Source organism: Salvelinus sp. IW2-2015, linkage group LG4q.2, assembly GCF_002910315.2.
Source record: "Salvelinus sp. IW2-2015 linkage group LG4q.2, ASM291031v2, whole genome shotgun sequence".
In the NCBI taxonomy this organism is placed as follows: Eukaryota; Metazoa; Chordata; class Actinopteri; order Salmoniformes; family Salmonidae; genus Salvelinus; species Salvelinus sp. IW2-2015.
In genome coordinates, this window is record NC_036843.1 from 23,342,247 (window position 1) to 23,356,666 (window position 14,420).

Below are 14,420 nucleotides of genomic sequence, written 5' to 3' on the forward strand. Positions count from 1 at the left end.
TTTAGAGAGGATAGGATGGGGGTGGTAATGTTTTGTCTAGCCTAGGGCGGCAGAACGTACAGGGCGGCATAATGTAAAGGGCCATTCTGCCACTCATAAATGTTTTGGGACGAGCGTGCACACACAGGAGGTCCCGTACCAGGAAGAAATTAAATCTACTTTCAGCCCTGTATAAGAGTGTCTGCTAAATGACTAAAATGTAAAATCTCTTTCAATGGATAATTGGCATTGAGATGCCTTTTTAGTCCTAAACTAGGCTTAACCTGTGTCTGGAAAAATGTCCGTCCATTTACATTTATTTTGAGTAAAATACTGACCAAGGTCATTGGTCACTTTGTAGGAGCCATCTGCGAACACCCAGAAGAAGACTCCCTTGGCGCTGCGGACCGACCCGCCACCTTTGTCCACTCTGGCTGCGATGAACACTCCTCCAGTCTTCACCGTCTCCATGAAGACATCACAGCTCACTGTCAGGTTCTGCCTGGAAAACATACAGTGTACACCATTACAATTCTACACCGTAAAATGCACTCTTTCTTGACCCATTTTCCTTTCCAGTAATTACACGCACCAGTTTCATAAGACATTTGTAGCACATCAAGGCAGATAAAAGTATTAAAAGCCCTTTCTAATTAATGTTATTATCATGACTTGAGCAGGAGTCTAAGAAGTTTCCCCTTGGTACAGATCTAGGATCAGCTTCCCTTGCCCCAATCATAAACTTAACCATTAGTGGGGGAAATGCAAAACTAACCCTAGATCAACAACTAGGGGCAACTTCACCCTATACCCCCCCCCCCCCCCCACCCCCCCTGCCCTGATTCCTCACCATTTATAGTCTCCGATGACGCTAATGGTCTGTTCGGCATCTGCTGCCCAGGTAACAGACATCTGTGTGACCACCTGGCGCAGGGTGAAGACATGAGGCCCAGGGTCCGTCAGGTTTATGTAATACTCAAACACCCCCGTCTGGTCAGCAAAGTCTGGGGCCTCAGAGAAGGAAGGGATCGCTGCAGAGAGAGAGAAAGAGAGAGAGAGAGAGAGAGAGAGAGAGAGAGAAAGAGAGAGAGAGAGAGAGAGAAAGAGAAGGAGAGAAAGAGACAGAGCAAGCACAAAAGAGAAAAGCATTAATTTAATCATTTACATTTTGATATGTTTTTTGATCATTTGCGGGTTGTTTTTGGTAGATAGTGACATTTCTCCCTTTAAAATGTACTTACCAACTTTAAAGTCATCCTTGTATACTTTGGGGAATGGTCCAGAGGGGGGTGGATCAGGGTAAGTCCCTTTCTGCCCAGTGGTTATGGTAGTTCAAGTGTAAACCTCATCTACATCCAGGCTCAAGGTGAACAAACCATCAGAAATCTAGCAAGGAAAGTGTAAGGGAACCAGCATGAAACTCATGGCAATGTGGCAAAACTGCCCACACCAAAACAACATATCCAACGTAAGCGCTCATAAAAGTTAGTTTGGAGATGTGAAATGTCACAGGAGGAGAAATATTATACTGTGCAAGACTCAAAACAAGATCCAAAGACAAGATGACACTCTGTCTAACACTTTCAGAAGCTTGGGCACACACCTCTTGTATAAAAAAAAATATATACAGTTGAAGTCGGAAGTTTACATACACCTTAGCTAAATACATTTCAAATCAGTTTTTCACAATTCCTGACATTTAATCCTAGTACAAATTCCCTGTCTTAGGTCAGTTAGGATCACCAATTTATTTTAAGAATGTGAAATGTCAGAATAATAGTAGAGAGAATGATTTATTTCAGCTTTTATTTCTTTCATCACATTCCCAGTAGGTCAGAAGTTTACATACACTCAATTCATATTTGGTAGCATTGCCTTTAAATTGTATAACTTGGGTCAAATGTTTTGGGGTAGCCTTCCACAAGCTTCCCACAATAAGTTGGGTGAATTCTGGCCCATTCCTCCTGACAGAGCTGGTGTAACTGAGTCAGGTTTGTAGGTCTCCTTGCTCGCACACACTTTTTCAGTTCTGCACACACATTTTCTATAGAATTGAGGTCAGGGCTTTGTGATGTCAATTCCAATACCTTGACGTTGTTGTCCTTAAGCCATTTTGCCACAACTTTGGAAGAATGCCTTGGGTCATTGTCCATTTGGAAGACCCATTTGCGACCAAGCTTCAACTTCCTGACTGATGTCTTGAGATGTTGCTTCAATATATCCACATAACTTTCCTCCCTAATGAGCTATCTATTTTGTGAAGTGCACCAGTCCCTCCTGCTGCAAAACACCCCCACAACATGATCCTGCCCTCCCCATGCTTCACGGTTGGGATGGTGTTCTTCGGCTTGCAAGCCTCCCCCTTTTTCCTCCAAACATAACAATGGTCATTATGGCCAAACAGTTATATTTTTGTTTCATCAGACCAGAGGACATTTCTCCAAAAAGTAAGCTCTTTGTCCCCATGAGCAGTTGCAAACCGTAGTCTAGCTTTTTAATGGCAGTTTTGAAGCAGTGGCTTCTTCCTTGCTGACCGGCCTTTCAGGTTATGTCGATATAGGACTCGTTTTACTGTGGATATAGATACTTTTGTACCTGTTTCCTCCAGCATCTTCACAGGGTCCTTTGCTGTTGTACTGGGATTGATTTGCACTTTTCGCACCAAAGTATGTTCATCTCTAGGAGACAGAACACGTCTCCTTCCTGAGCGGTATGACGGCTGTGTGGTCCCATGGTGTTTATACTTGCGTACTATTGTTTGTACAGATGAACGTGGTATCTTCAGGTGTTTGGAAATTGCTCCCAAGGATGAACCAGACTTGTGGAGGTCTACAATAATTTTTCTGAGGTCTTGGCTGATTTCTTTTGATTTTCCCATGATGTCAAGCAAAGAGGCACTGAGTTTGAAGGTAGGCCTTGAAATACATCAACAGGTACACCTCCAATTGACGTCAATTAGCCTATCAGAATCTTCTAAAGCCATGACATCATTTTCTGGAATTTTTCAGTGTACGTAAACTTCTGACCCACTGGAATTGTGATACAGTGAGTTCTAAGTTAAATAAACTGTCTGTAAACAATTGTTGGAAAAATGTATTGTCATGCACAAAGTAGATGTCCTAACTGACTTGCCAAAACTATAGTTTTTTAACAAGAAATTTGTGGAGTGGTTGAAAAACAAGTTTTAATGACACCAACCAAAGTTTATGTAACCTTCCGACTTCAACTGTATATATGTACATTAAAAGATCACAGTTGTCAGAGGAGTAAGTTTACCTTTAAGGGGCTCAGTTTCTTGAAGAAGAATGGCTTTTTAGTCTTGAAGTCAAACCTCCACTGCCACACCTGTAGTTCCCTGATCGAGGCCTCGGAAAGAGACACGTTTACTAAGACAAAGTAGCCTTTTAATCATTAACAGGCATGCGATAACTGTAACAATACTCACAAAAGATCCATTGAGTTGGAATGTTACATTCTGGGGTGTGACATTGAAGGGCAGGAGTGGAGGCCTTACGCACACAGAATGATCATGAGTCTGAAAGATAGAAAAATAAAAACATTTATCACATTTCACAGTCATGTTGTGTCACAGACAATTTAATCTACAAACAAACTATGGTCACAACACGGTCCTTGCATCAACAGACAGCGGAAGTGAGCTGATAACTCACCGGACTTCCTTTTACTAGCTAAAGCTTAGATCAGACGCTCCTGGGAAAGCACAGCTTAGTATGAAAAAGAGAGCCTGAGGAAATTGTTGACTTTCTCCAAAACCAGCCTTAAAAGTTAAGCTTCAGATACCTAAAAAGAGCTTTACTAGAATGGACTATTCAAATTAGGAAATTGTTCAAAGCACAGTGTACAATCAACAAAATAATGAAGACTTCTACTAACATTAGATAGCATTACTCAGAATAAATATTCAGTTTAACACATGTAATATACAAGAAGATAAATACTGACCATGGTTTCTATGACGACGGTGAGGTTTCCCTTGCTGTCAGTCAGTGCGACATAACTTCCCCCGTTTGCCAGATGCCCAGCGGTCTGCAGGTAGGTCCATCCAGGCTGGCTAAACTGGGTGGTGTGTGCTAGGAGACAATATTGTCAAATGTAAATCAAATAATCCAATGATTTTATGAAGTCTTTCTACATTAGCAGTTGTCACTTGCTTCAAGACAAAATGTGAAATGCTGATAGCTACTTTTGGGGAAGCTTCACATAATAGCAAAACTGTAAGAAGGTCATCAAACATCATTGTGCTAATCTGTACCTACTTTTCAAGTGTTAACAAGTGTAACTCATATAGTTACAAGTGTAACTCAAAATATATGAAAAACAACCATTTGAGGGTGGACCATCCATTTCTTTAAGTGCAGAGGGTTACCAGTTGTCCAGATGGGTGATTCCACCACATAGTTCCCAGTCCAGGGCTCCTCTGCTGTCATCAAACCATCTCGCACAAAGGGAAGATCCTCATAGTAACTGGCTACCAGGTTCCAGGATATGGTGCTGAACAAACATATATTTAATTTTGAGAATGTTTGTTCAAATCGCCACAGGTTTTTATTTTTTATTTTAGCTGTTCAGAAATATGAGGCACACAAACACTGAGTGTACAAAACATTAGGAACAGTGTCCTAATATTGAGTTGCTCCACCTTTTGCTCTCAGAATAGCCTCAATTAGTCGGGGCATGGACTCTACAAGGTGTCGGACATTTTCCACAGGGATTCTGGCCCATGTTGACTACCGGTAATGCTTTCCACACTTGTATCAAGTTGGCTAGATAGCGTTTAGGTAGTGGACCATTCTTGATACGCACAGGCAACTGTTAAGTGTGAAAAACCCAACAATGTAGCTGTGCTTGACACACTCAAACCTGTGCGCCTGGCACCTACTGCCATAACCCATTCACAGGCACTTAAATATTTTGTCACCCTCTGAATAGCACACATACACAATCCATGCCTCAATTGTCTCAAGACTTAAAAATATTTATTTAACCTGTCTCCTCTCCTTCATCTACACTGATTAAAGTGGATTTAACAGGTGACATCAACTAGGGATCATAGCCTTCACCTGAATTTACCTGGTCAGTCTATGTCATGTCCCTAATGTACACTCAGTGTAGGCTTCTTCATCAAGGGTGAGTAAAGAGAGCAACATAAAGGGGAGTGTGAGCAGTAGCTACGTACTGTGAGTAAAATAACATGCTCAGAACGTGATCCGGATCCTTAGCTTCGATAAAGAGATTGAGAAAGATTTCTTTAAGGCCGGGGGCGAAAACTCCGTATTCTCAGCCAGGGCCTTAATTGACAACTAACTCTATTTAGTCTAACAACAAAAGTCAACTATTTCAATCGCAGACGGAGTACCAAAAGAAAAAATTACAAATTTCAGCATCTCTGTGACAATTGACAATAAATGATCTAAGCAGGCTCAACTGGTCTAACTGCTAAGTTCACTTGCCCATGGTCAATAGGGCAACCCTTAATGTCAATCCTTGGGTAAGTCATAGAACGACCTTCTCACTGTTGCCGTACTTAGGCTGATTTTGTGTAGAAATAAATAAATAAAACGTACGCAGTCATGAGTCCGTTGACATAGTTCTGGTTGAGAATGCAGGCCCAGCAGCCTCCCCCCACCTCGTCGTTGAAAGTGCTATAGTCTTCAGACGACCACAGCTTCTTCTGCGTCTTCCGGGCCTCCATCACTGTGGTGGTGCCTGGGTAGTGGGCCCTGTCAGGCCACACACATGGAATGGTATGAAGGTGATGAACACACACCCGCGTGTGCATACACACACACATGTTCACACACATACGTATACAGACATACAGTACCAGTTAAATGTTTGGACACACCTACTCATTCAAAGGTTTTTCTTTATTTTTTCTACTTTCTACATTGTAGAATAATAATGAAGACATCAAAACTATGAAATAATATAAATAATATATTATAAAAAAATAAGCACTGTGAATGCAGAATGTAGGCCTGAGGAATACTTTCTGAAAGGATGGAAGAAATGCTTCATGCAGTAAATGGAAGAGGTGGTCTCTTCAAGAGATGACGCAGCAGAATTCAGCAGAAACACTCTCCTACCCTGTCACATCAACTGCTTCGGCCAGCTCTCGATCGACAAGCACTGAGTAGGTTATGGGCTGCCATAGGTTATCACTGGCTATGATTCTGACCTTCTCCAAACCCCTCTTATCCAGAGTGTGCCGCAGCAGCTACCCAGTGACAGAGAGAGAGAGAGGTGAGTGAGAAGGTGATGAAGTATTGAAGAACCATTCAGGACCATGGACTACATTTTTGTATTCACCTTTTACTTTAACATATGCCAGCGCCATGCAATAGAAGCATCTTAGATACTAGAGCGGACACATTCTCTATTAATAGATAATCAACTCCTGGTAAATGCAATGTCTTGGGACTGCCATGAATATATGCACTAAATAAGATTATCCAGATATGCAGATGAATTATGAAGAATGTATTTGCATTTGTACTGGTGCACTGAAATGCACTTAAAACAAAGTTTGGATTTACCAGGAGTTGACTGTAATTGTGTTAGGCATCTACATCTCCTGACTGCTCAGGCATCTGAAGTAAAAACAGCCACCAACATTCAGCTTATTGGCTAGTCTGAACACAACAGAGCAATCCCAGTTACGAAACGGGATGGCATCACGCAGACTTCCTTATCGCTTGCCTGCCAAGTGTTCTAGAAGGGTGGAGTGGAATAACTAACTGGTGACAAAAGCGAACTGAAAGACTGTTCAGTTCCTCAATCACCTTAACTGGCATCTGGGTTTAATGATGCAATGTTATTTAACACTTTACTTTGGTGAAAATGCATCTGAGAGTATGTTTGTTTGGTATGGAGCAGTGCATTTATAGACCTATAGAACACTATTGCCTACACCACATCTACAGAGAGAAATACCTGTGAAATGACTTAGCTTCACGTGAGAAATACCATGCCATGGAGGAAACAGTGATTTGGAGTGAGACGGAATAGCAGGGGCTGTTCTGTGTCACTTCAGAGCAAGTTGTGGTCCACGTTGTCCCCTACTTACCCTACCACCTCGACAGTGTTGTTGAGGTACGCGTCTACAACCATGGCATTTGAAATGTCCCAGTCACCGTCAGCTGTGATGATACCCAAACCGGTTAAGCCAACTTTATCCAATGTGTCTCAGAGCACCTTGGTCACAAATTAAATGCTCTCAGACGCAAACAGCTGATCTATCTTGATAGGATTTTGATGAATTTATGAACCTATGTATACCTCTACATCTCTCTCTGCCAATTGCATATAGACCTAAATTAACAAAAGTAAAACCAAATGTTAGTGGCTGTTTTTTTCTTCTAAGACAGTTCACATTGTGTAAAATGGTAATGGATGCTAAAATAGGGACAGAAAACCTTACAAATACAAACCTTGATGTACTTGCTGTCAAAGTTCTTTTCATTCCAGATCTATATAGTTAGAAAACATCAACAGCATATATTTAAACAGGTGGGTAGATTGAAGGAACACATATGTAGATCGTGTTTGTATCCAATTAGCTGAAGTTGGGATTAGGCCTGCTTTTTTTTTTTACCCTTATTTTACCATGGTACGGTCTACTTTTCTTTTGAAGCCAGAAAGAGTCTATCAGCTACATTTATGCCTAGACTATGGTGATATTTTATATATGAATGATTCCACTCAGCGTTTGAGATCAATTGACACCCTTTACCATGGAGCATTGAGATTTATTTTAAACTGAAAAACTCTTATGCAACACTGCACTTTGTAAACCAGGGTTGGCTGCATTGGTGTAAAGTACTTAAGTAAAAATACTTTAAAGTACTACTTAAGTAGATTTTTGGGGTATCTGTACTTTACTATTTATATTTTTCGCAACTTTTACTTCACTATGTTCCTAAAGAAAAGTATGTACTTTTAACATTTTCCCTGACACCCAAAAGTTCTAGTTACAGTTTGACAGGAAAATGGTCCAATTCACACACTTATCAAGAGAACATCCCTGGTCATCTCTACTGCCTCTGATCTGGCAGACTCACTAAACACAAATGCTTAGTTTGTAAATGATGTCTGAGTGTTGGAGTGTGCGCCTGGCTATCCGTCAACAAAAAAACAAGAAGATTGTGCCGTCTTGCTTGCTTAATATAAGGAACTTGAAATTATTTATACTTTTACTGAAGTACATTTTAGCAATTCCATTTACTTTTGATAATTAAGAATATTTAAGAACAAACACTTTTTTACTTTTACTCAAGTAGTATTTTACTGGGTGACTTTCACTTGAGTCATTTTATATCAAGGTATCTTTACTTTTAATCAAGTATGACAATTTAGTACTTTTTCCACAACCGGTTGGCTGGCCTTCTCTAGTCACTCGTATGCTCAGTCACTGGTATACTTTTATTTACAAAGCCATTTTGGGTTTACTACCATTTTATTTGGGAATTTTATTCTTCAGAAATGTGGTGGGTACTCTCTTCATTCGCAGGACTTTATCCTGCTAACTGTTACAAATGTCCGAACTGAATTTGGTAAAAGGGCTTTAATGAAAATCCTTACAAAATAGTTTTAAACTGGAAGAACTTGTCCCGATTGGTGTTTTTAAATAATTGATGACAGATTTTGAGGCTGATTCCTTGACCTGTCAATGTTTTTAAATTTGCTGTTTAAGATTTCGTTATACTCCAGTGATTTTTACTAGATTACTTGTAGTTTTTCATGGCTGTCTGTAATTGTGTAATGACCCTTCAGAAAGAGATTTTAAAATCTCAAAGAGCCCTTCCTGGTTAAATAAATTACAATATTCTCAATATACAACCCACAAAAACAAATAGAATACACACCCCAACATAATCAATATCCAGGTCATGGTACTGCTTGGCTACTCCTAAGATCCAGGACACCACATAGGATGCAGTTGTATCAGGAAAGTCGTATGGCCAGTTCTTCCCTTGCCCAACCCAACCTGGGAAGGCCCATGGCAAGCCTACAGGTACAAGAGGTAACATTAACAGAGACCATTGTTAGAGAAAGACCACAGCTGACGCTTGTCTAATGGCCTATGCAAAATCTGACACACTAGCTACAGGTCTTACCTGTGAAATCATACCAGATATTTCCAGCGCTTGGCTTGGGCAGGAGCACACCAGAACAGAGTGAGTTAATCCACCTCCCCTAGCTCAAAAGTATTGCAGAGTTCCCGCACATAAATATAAACAGTACCGGCACCTATTTCAGTCCAAGTTATTAAGCACTGGATATATCCAACTGCTTGTCTTCTAATTTGAAAGGCAAACCTATCTATAATGAACCAAAAAATTAACACCACAAACCCCAACCAGAAGTAATGGATTACAGGTAACATCCGCACTGAGCTAAAGGCTAGAGCTGCTGCTTTCAAGGAGCGGAACTCTAACCCGGAAGCATATAAGAAATCCCGCAATGCCCTCCGATGAACCATCAAACAGGCAAAGCGTCAATATAGGACTGAAATCGAATCGTACTACACCGGCTCCGACGCTTGTCGGATGTGGCAGGGCCTGCAAACTATTACAGACTACAAAGGGAAGCACAGCCGAGAGCTGCCCAGTGACACAAGCCTACCAGATGAGCTAAATAATTTCTATGCTCGCTTCAAGGCAAGTAACACTGAAACATGAATGAGAGCATCAGCTGTTCTGGACGATTGTGTGATCACGCTCTCCGCAGGCAATGTGAGTAAGACCTTTAAACAGGTCAACATTCACTAGGCCAGACGGATTACCCAGAGGTGTACTCCGAGCATGCGCTGACCAGCTGGCAAGTGTCTTCTGACATTTTCAACCTCTCCCTGTCAGAGTCTGTAATACCAACATGTTTCAAGCTGACCACCATAGACCCTGTGCCCAAGAACACAGAGGTAACCTGACTAAATGACTACCGACCAATAGCACTCACGTCTGCAGCCATGACGTGCTTTGAAAGGCTGGTAATGGCTCACATCAACACCATTATCCCAGAAACCCTAGACCCACTCCAATTTGCATACCGCCTCAACAGATCCACAAATGACGCAATCTCTATTGCACTCCACACTGCCCTTTCCCACCTGGACAAAAGGAACAGGTATGTGAGAATGCTATTCATTGACTACAGCTTAGTGTTCAACACCACAGTTCCCACAAAGCTCATCACTAAGCTAAGGACCCTGGGACGAAAGACCTCCCCCTGTAACTTGATCCTGGACTTCCTGACGGGCCGTCCCCAGGCGGTAAGGGTAGGTAACAACACATCTGCCACACTGATCCTCAACACGGGGGCCCCTAATGGGTGCGTGCTCAGTCCCCTCCTGTACTCCCTGTTCACCCATGACTGCATGGCCCAGCACGACTCCAACACCCTCATTCAGTTTTCCGATGACTCAAGAGTGGTAGGCCTGATCACAGAGAACGATGAGCCTACAGGGAGGTCAAAGACCTGCAGTGTGGTGCCAGGATAACAACCAACTCCTCTACAAAATGATCAAGACAAAGCAGATGATTGTGAACTACAGGAAAAGGACGACCGTACACGCCCCCCATTCTCATCGACGGGGCTGTAGTGGAGCAGGTTGAGAGCTTCATGTTCCTTGGTGTCCACAGTACCAACAAACTATCACGGTCCAAACACACCAAGACAGTCATGAAGAGGGCACGACAATGCCTATTCCCCCTCAGGAGACTGAAAAGATTTGGCATGTGTCCTAAGATCCTCAAAAAGTTCTACAGCTGCACCTTTGAGAGCGTCCCGACTGGTTGCATCACTGCCTGGTATGGCAACTGCTTGGCCTCCGACCGCAAGGCACTACTGAGGGTAGTGCGTACGGCCCAGTACATCACTGGGGTCAAGCTTCCCGCCATCCAGGACCTCTATACCAGGCGGTGTCAAAGGAATGCCCAAAACATTTCTAAAGACTCCAGCCACCCTAGTCATAGACTGTTCTCTCTGCTACTGCACAGCAAGCAGTACTGGAGTGCCAAGTCTAGGTCCAAAAGGCTTCTAAACAGCTTCTACCCCCAAGCCATAACAAATGGCTTCTATTTGAATTGTCCTCACCCCCTTTTTTACGCTGCTTCTACTCTGTTTATTATCCATGCATAGTCACTTTACCTCTACCTACATGTACATATTACCTCAATGACCTCGACTAGCTGGTGCCCCCGCACATTGACTCTGTACCGGTACACTCTGTATATAGCCTCGCCTTTTCTTATTTTTCATTTATTCATTTTTTACTTCAGTTTCTTTTAGTAAATACTTTCTTTAACACTTCTTTCCTTCTTAAAACTGGCCTGTTGGTTAAGGGCTTGTAAGTTAGCATTTCACTGTAAGGTTGTATTCGGCGCATGTGACAAATAACATTTGATTTGATCATTTGCTGCTGCTATTCTGTTCTTCATTTTACTCTTATTATTATCTATCCATATGCCTAGTCACTTTACCCTACCTTCATGTACATATCTACCTCAAATACCTCGTACATCTGCACATTGATTTGGTACAGATACTCCCTGTTTACAGCTCCATTCGTGTGTATTTTATTTTATTCTTCTTGTGTTCCTCACTATTTAAAAAAATGATCGTATAATTTTGACTCTGCATCATTGGGAAAGGTTCATAACCAAGCACGTCCCTTTCAAGTCCACACCAGTTGTATTCGGCACATGTGATGAATACAATGCGTTTTGATGTGAATACTCAATGACAACTTTGTCAAGAAGCTCAATGGTCTCTGAGGGACCCTGAACTTAAATCTTAAATACATGATATGACCCTTGGCATTTCTGAATTAGTTTTGAGGGTCTGGAATCTTCGCCACAAATTCCTCAATTGGTTGTCCCTTGAGCCTGTTTTCATGTGTGAAAAGTAATGTTGTGTATGTTGACTCTTCACAAAATGTTGTCTCAATTATCTTTTCTTACATACACTCTTATCCAGAGAAATGTACAGTAGTGAGTGCACACATTTTCATACTGTTCCCCCATGGGAATCAAACTCACAACCCTGGCGTTGCAAGTGCCATGCTTTACCAACTGAGCCACACTGATTACTTTTCTTATTCTGTGAAACTGCCCTAACACTCTATTGCAATGATCTTTTTTTTATCACGCGGTAAAGAAAAGGCAAATTTACTGACCTGAATACCATTCATATTTCACAAAGAGGAAACGATTAATCTCTTTGCTTCATCTGTATAAAAAAAATAATGTTATCTGTAAAAGTCATGTGCTTTGTGTTCATAGAATAGAAGGATTCTTTTTTTACAAGGGGAGTGCAGAAACATTTGTATGAATTTACTGCACACATCTACAAAATATGAATGACACAAGCTTGGAATCGGGTGTGCTTGATTTCTTTACACAACCGCTTAAAGATGATTCAATTAAGCCCTCATTATAGACCAGTAAAGTAAAGTGTAAAGTGTTACCAAATGATTTATGATGGCAATCACTTATAGCTTTAGCTGAGACATGTATGAGTCATGTTTTCAGAATTGAAGTTTAGTGTACTGGAGGCCTATGTTTACTGGTCTGGGTGTTCTAGCTGCTTGTCCAGAGGTACAAGAAGCCCATCAACGATCAGGAGCATCTATAGTTTATTTTCATGTAGACACCGACATAATCTCTCAGCGCTTTCAATGGAGAATTTCCATTGAGAATGATTTTTAGTCGAGGACTAGGCTTAATCTGTGTCCAGGACAATAGTGTTTTATTTCTTTGCACGGTCTGATGACTCGTGTCTGAGACTGATGTTGGTTGGCCAGTGTGGAGTGGGGAAGAGCACTGTGGGTAACACCGTCCTAGGCACAGAGGCATTTGAATATGGACTGCGTTGGTCTTTCCTCCCTGACCAACGACTTTTGGAAAGCAGAGGCAGTGTGTGGGAGAGGAGTAACAGTGGTTGAGACTCCATGCTTGTTCAACAGTGAGCCCTCTGGAGAGGCTCAGATGGAAAAGGCCTTGTCTCTGTATGCCCCTGGACCTCATCCCTTCCTACTGGTCCTTCAGCTGGGACAATTCAACACCGCAAGAACAGAGAGTGATGGAGACTACATCTGAGGTCAATGAGTACACTATTGTTCTCTTCACAGGGGGGGAGACTAAAGAACATATTGATAGATGAGTTCATTCAACAAGACACAAACCTGCCGCCGCTTGTTCAGAAATGTAACGGTCGGATATATGTGTTTCATTAGCAATGCCGTGGCAAACAACAATCAGATCATAGAGCTTTTAGCTAGACTAGAAACAATGTCAGGAAACATGGAGCCGTTCACTCTCAAAAAAGACCTAGGTTATTCAGGTGACAACGAACAAGGACAACAACCAATAAGAGAGCGAGAACTCAGGGCTACCTCAAAACTACTGGTGTGGGGCTTGTTTGTGATGGTTCTTTTTATTATGTTATGCCTGGTGGGGGTTGTGGTATGGGCGTTGCTTGGGGTATAAAATGGGGCCATTGGGTTTGGAATCTCCATCACCCTATCCATCATGGTTGTAATGATCAAAAGGCAAATAAAAGACACGTATTATAGATGTTAGAGCCTGACGGAAAGCCGACCACATGTTTCACTCCAAACCCTACACTGTCATCAATCAACTAGCACTTTTGTTTTCAAGAGATCCTGCTAATGACACAAAACAAACTTAAAAAAAAAAAAAAAAGTGAATACCCATTATCATGTGCATATGACTGTTACACACTAAGGGCTCTATTTTCAGCTGGCTCTAAGGAGTGGCAAGTGTCAAACGCATGTTAGTTTACAATTTGGTCATGTTAAAACTGTCGCACTGGCATATATTCGGCAATTTACCTGTCTAACATCAGCTAGCTTCTGCTAAGGGGGAGGGGTGGCAATATTTGAGGCGTGTCCTTAAAAACAAGCGCAAAAGTGACAATTTCATACAGTGCTAATGGGAATTTTTAAGACCCACAAAAAGCAGGTCTTAAATGCAGTTGATAAAGGCATGGATTTTGAGAGCAGAAGCGCAGCCTACCCAGCCATGACACACAGTGCCCATGGAAGGAGAGATGTGCCTTTTGTGCCAGTGAATTGTGTATTTAGAAAGAATATTTTTGGAGAATATGCCTCACACATAGGCAACGATACAATTGACAGGAGCCTAGTATATTTTATAGATGTGCGAATGTTATGCATAAAAACATTTATACGTGTGCACAAAGTGCCGTGGAACGAGAGAAGTGATTCATGATATCATGCTTCTGACCCAATCATTTTTAGAAATCTTATTGTATGTTTAAAAAAATGTTTTCAAAAAATGTACATTTCATTTGATTAAAAACCAAAAAGATTCACTGTCCATGGGTCTATGGTGAGAATGTACATGGCTCGAATGCAATGCAATTTCATCCGCTAGGCC

The 14,420-nt window shown here is 41.6% G+C and overlaps 1 pseudogene; it reads right to left on the reverse strand.

Moving 5' to 3' along the window:
• Positions 1-14,420, reverse strand: part of LOC111963003 (galactocerebrosidase-like) — a 133,467-nt pseudogene that overhangs the window by 17,818 nt on the left and 101,229 nt on the right.